The sequence below is a fragment of the Delphinus delphis genome, chromosome 21 (genome assembly GCF_949987515.2).
Source record: "Delphinus delphis chromosome 21, mDelDel1.2, whole genome shotgun sequence".
In the NCBI taxonomy this organism is placed as follows: domain Eukaryota; kingdom Metazoa; phylum Chordata; class Mammalia; order Artiodactyla; family Delphinidae; genus Delphinus; species Delphinus delphis.
Genome location: NC_082703.1, coordinates 12,592,512 through 12,598,326, shown reverse-complemented (window position 1 = coordinate 12,598,326; position 5,815 = coordinate 12,592,512).

The following is a 5,815-nucleotide window of genomic DNA, read 5'->3' as shown; positions in this document are numbered from 1 at the left end:
CATGAACTGGAACAAAAGATACTGTCCTTTCCAGAATCCTTAACGGATGCTTTCCTGGAAATCTCAACCAGGTTCTCTTTGATCTTTTTATACGGTTTAGGAAGGCCTGGCTGAGCAAAAGGCAAACAAAAGCACTGGAGATAAGCAGTATAAAAGTTGGCTTTCTGATAAAGGGAACTCACTATAGAAACCAAAACGCATCTGGTGTTAGATTACCTAGTAAGGATATGTATGAAAAGCATTGCTTTCAGAAGTTCTGGTTTTGTTTATACACTGCAGTATTTGCCTTTCCAGTCATCTGACTTTCATATTCTTCTCACTAAGTAAATGGAAAATCTCATTTTCCAATTGTGGACAGGCAACTCACCCGACTGGGGAGGGGGAACGAACGGTGAGGAAGGGAGGCCGGTTCCCCCTCCCAACCCTTTCCTCCTTAGGCTCTTTATACTACTCCCTTATGCTATTTCTTCTTTTTTTTTATAGTACCTAGTCACCACCCTTTATATACCTATTTCTCGATTAGTTTATTGCCCGTCTCCCTGCTGCAATGTGAGCTCTGCAAGGGAGGAACCTTGTTTTGTTTATTGCTGTACCCCACTACCTATAGAACAGTGCTGGATGCGTACGATGTACTCAGTAAGTACCTGTTAACATTTGAAAGGTTTTAAGGAAGCTAAAGTGTGGAGAGGAACATTTAAAGAGAAGCTCTTCTTTAGGGTGTGGACAAGAAATCCAAGAGACACTGCCTACAAGCAAGACAAGAACAAGAGGCCAGGGCTTCCCTGGTGGCGCAGTGGTTGAGAGTCCACCTGCCAATGCAGGGGACACGGGTATGGCCGCTGAGCCTGCGCGTCCGGAGCCTGTGCTCCGCAACGGGAGAGGCCACAGCAGTGAGGCGCCCGCGTACCGCAAAAAAGAAAAGAACAAGAGGCCATTTCTTGGCGGGTAGAGGTCTATCTACTGAGCCCAGAGCATTACAACGCCATCCCAGACCAGCCACTTTTCATCTCTGAAGGCACATGCAAGAGCAAGCAGCCTTAAATAAGGGACGGGAGAGTATAGCCTGATTCAAGAACATCTTAAGGGCAAGGACCCCCTGTTAGTGGGAGACAGCTCTGCTCAGAAGAGAAAACATGAAAGAGAGCCTCCAATTAGCTAGGGAACTCTGAGCAAATCAGTCACTTCTCTGAGACTGAACATCTTCATCTTAAAATTCTATATAATAATGACTGTTATTCAGCAGAATTGTGTTGTCTTCAACAGAACTGTTATGAAGATTAGATAACATATGTAAAAGCATGGAGGATAAAGCTGGTTGGTTGAATGTAGTTGAAGGTAACACAATTGAATAATAAAAATGATGAGCGTTATTGGGCTACCATTTTATTTATTATTTTTTAAAATAAATTTATTTATTTATTTATTTTTGGCTGTGTTGGGGTTTTTTTTGTTGTTGCTGCTCGCGGGCTTTCTCTAGTTGCAGCGAGCGGGGGCTACTCTTCGTTGTGGTGCGCAGGCTTCTCATTGCAGTGGTTTCTCTTGTTGTGGAGCACGTGTTCTAGGTGTGCGGGCTTCAGTAGTTGTGGCTCGCGGGCTCTAGAGCACAGGCTCGGTAGTTGTGGTGCATGGGCTTAGTTGCTCTGCGGCACGTGGGATCGTCCCAGACCAGGGCTCAAAACCGTGTCCCCTGCATTGGCGGGCAGATTCTTAACCACTGCACCACCAGGGATGTCCCTGGGCTACCATTTTATGACAGACCTGTGCTAAGCACTTGGAATAGAAGGATGAATAAGATACGGTTCCTGCCCTCAAGTAGCTCTGAATCTACTAGGGAGAAGGAAATGGCAACAAATACTTGCGTTAAAGAACTATAGGTGCAGTATACCACTGGCACACTGTACTGGACAAACAAAGAAGCAATCATCTGCAGAGATAAGGAATTTTTAAAATGCAGGGGAAGTGGGGAAGGGGGAATGCTTACATTGGCTCTGGAAGGATGTTTCCAAACAGATGGATAATTTATTCCAGGCCACAGATGGCACAAAGACCTAGACAAACAGTAGAGCAATTAATGGGAGAAAAGGGCTCCCTAAGCAATGAATAAGCTCACATCGTAGTAAACATATTAAAATGCAACCACAACCCCCATTAAATATACTTGCTAGGTTCAGAAGAATTGAGTTGCACTTGTTAGGGAAAAGTTATGCTTTTTGTCATTGAATTAAATATTTATTAATTCTTACTTGTACTTTCTGCATTTTGGAATCAGCATATTTTATTTGCAGGTCTCAAACATTTTATAGGTTCCCCGAAAGGCTTATAGGCCCTAGACACTGTAGCTAATATTGATAAAATGGTCCTTTTTACAAGCATGCCATGAGGGTTAATTCTGTGTCAACTCAGGCTATGCTGCCCAGCTGTTTGGTCATCACCAGTCTAACTATTGCAGCGAAGGTATTTTTAAGATGAGATTAAAATCAGATTTAAATCAGTAGACTTTTAGTAAAACATATTACCATCCAAAATGTGGGGGGTGACTTCCAAAATATGGGGGGTGACTTCCCTGGTGGTGCAGTGGTTAAGAATCCGCCTGTCAATGCAGGGGACACGGGTTCGAGCCCTGGTTTGGGAAGATCCCATGTGCCGAGGAGCAAGTAAGCCCGTGCGCCACAACTACTGAGCCTGCACTCTAGAGCCCGCCACAACTACTGAGCCCACATGCTGCCACTACTGAAGCCCCCACGCCTAGAGCCCGTGCTCCGCAACAAGAGAAGCCACCGCAATGAGAAACCCGCGCGCCACAACGAAGAGTAGCCCCCGCTCCCCGCAACTAGAGAAAGCCCGCGCGCAGCAATGAAGACCCAACACAGCCAAAAATAAATAAATAAAATAAACAAAATGTGGGTGGGCCTCATCCAATCAGCTGAAGGCCTTAAGAGCAAAGACTGAGGTTTCCCCCCCGCAGAAAGCAATTCTGCCTCATAGAAACCCTGCCTGAATTTCCCACTTCTAGATTTTGGATTTGAGACTGCAAGATCAACTTCTTCCAGCCTGGGGTTCTACGTAACTACGTGAGCCAGTTCCTTAAAATAAACGTGCGTCTCCCACGGCTTCTGCTTCTCTGGAGAACACTAGCACCCATGCCATGGAAGTCTTTTTTTTTTTTTTTAACATCTTTATTGGAGTATAATTGCTTTAAATGGTGTGTTAGTTTCTGCTGTATAACAAAGTGAATCAGCTATACATATACATATAACCCCATATCCCCTCCCTCTTGCGTCTCCCTCCCACCCTCCCTATCCCAGCCCCCTAGGGGGTCACAAAGCACGGAGCTGATCTCCCTGTGCCATGCAGCTGCTTCCCACTTGTTATCTACTTTATGTTTCTTAGTGTATATAAGTCCATGCCACTCTCTCACTTCGTCCCAGCTTACCCTTCCCCCTCCCCATGTCCTCAAGTCCATTCTCTACGTCTGTGTCCTTATTCCTGTCCTGCCCCTAGGTTCTTCAGAAACTTTTTTTTTTTTTAGATTCCATATATATGTGTTAGCATATGGTATTTATTTTTCTCTTTCTGACTTACTTCACTCTGTATGACAGACTCTAGGTCCATCCACCTCACTACAAATAACTCCATTTCTTTTTATGGCTGAGTAATATTCCATGGTATATATGTGCCACATCTTCTTTATCCATTCATCTGTCGATGGACACTTAGGTTGCTTCCGTGTCCTGGCTATTGTAAGTAGAGCTGCAATGAACATTGTGGTACATGACTCTGTTTGAATTATGGTTTTCTCAGGGTATATGCCCAGTAGTGGGACTGCTGGGTCATATGGTAGTTCTATTTTTAGTGTTTTAAGGAACCACCATACTGTTCTGTATAGTGGCTGTATCAATTTACATTCCCACCAACAGTGCAAGAGGGTTCCCTTTTCTCCACACCCTCTCCAGCATTTACTGTTTGTAGATTTTTTGATGATGGCCATTCTGACTGGGCCATGGAAGTCTTTCAAATTAATTTAGACAGACATTGCTTAAAAATGAATAGGTGTTTACATGCTTGGAGACAACAGGATGTTTTAAATTCATCCATATATTTAGTCAACAATTTTTTTTTGAGTATCAACTATGTGTCAGGTACTGTGGTCAGTGAGTAAAGAGTAGGGACAAACTCATATGGCCTTACTTTCATGGAACTTAGTCTTTGGGGGAGGTGGGAGAAGAAATACAGTTGGTGATGGATGCTATCCTTATCCCTTGGAGATAACCAACAGTATAGCAAGAGTGACCTATTTTTTAAAAAATTTTATTTTATATTGGACTATAGTTGATTTACAATATTTTACTAGTTTCAGGTGTATAGCAAAGTGATTCAGTTATATATATACATATAAGAGTGACCTATTTCTGACTCAGTGGTCAGAGAGGCTTCTCTGAGAATGAAGGTCAGTTTCTTGTATCAACTGAGCTGGGCTACAGTTCTCAGTTATTCAATCAAACGCCAGTCTAGGTGATGTAGTGAAAGTATTTTGTTGATGTGATTAAATGCCATAACCAGCTGATTTTAAGGAATAGAGATTATCCTAGATAATCTGGGTGGGCTTGATTCAATCAGTTAAAAGACCTTGGGGCAGAGCTGGAGCTTCCTGAAGAAAGTCCACCTGTAGACAGGGCTTCACTCCATGTGTCGGAGTTCCAGGCTGCCCGGAAGATTTCTCACCTGCCTAGCCAGCCCCACAATCACGCTGACCAATTCCCTGCAATAAATCTCTTAATATATTATCTCCTAGTGGTTCTGCTTCTGTGGTGGAACCCTGGCTGATACGCCCAGTATATGACATCTATCTGAGACTAGAGTCAGAAGCGGGGGCGGGGGGGGGGGAGGGGGTTGGCGAGGGCAGGTGGAAGCTCTTTGGGTCTGAGATTCAGCCTGGCTTCCGGGAGAATGGAAGTGTGATTAGAGAAAGAGGAAGAGAACATGAAATTAAAGAAGAGAGAACTGAGCAGGGGCTGGATTTTAAAAGGAGTGGGAAGTAAAATAACTGAATTTGGTTTTTAAAGGATGATTTCAGCTACAGGAGAGTGGCTTGGATGGGGGTGTGATTTCAGAGGTCACGGGTGGAGGGGCAGGCTACAGGGGGAGGTTAGATTAGAGAGGTGGCAGAGTAAATGATGCAAAGTGTAAGAATGAGATGTAGGAGCTGCAGAACTTGCCGGTGAATTATGTATGGAGAGGTGAGGACTGCCAAGGATGACTGTTGAGTCTCTTACTTGAGAGGCTGGGTGAACGGCGGACTCCTTTACTAGACAGAGATCAAATGACCAACTTGGATCCTCTGGAGAGAGGGCAAGGGCGTAAATCAAAAGCTCTGTTCTGGACATTTTAGGTTTCATAAGACCTTGAGGCACCCAAGTGGACAGGTGAAGTAGGCAATCGAATAATCAGCCCGGCAAGGAGGACAGAATTAGAGATATTAACCTGACACCGACAGCAGGTAGAGGGTACTTAATTTACGGGAATAACGAGCTCACACTGAAAGGGAAAAGGGCCCAGCGTTTAGCAGTAAGATGCTTAAGGAAAGGAGACTGAGAATGAACAGTGGGTATAATGAGGTCACAATGACGTGCGTTGGATCAAACTAAACGGCTGTTTTAAATCCGAGTCCATCGATCCCCGGATTGCGCTAAAACCAGATGGTCGCCATGCACCGCCCCCTGGCACAAACCCGCTTACCCCAGCGAAGTGGAACCTTACACCAGAGCCGGCCCCGCCCTCGCCCCGCCCCCGCGAGCAGCCCCAGGCTCCGCCCCTT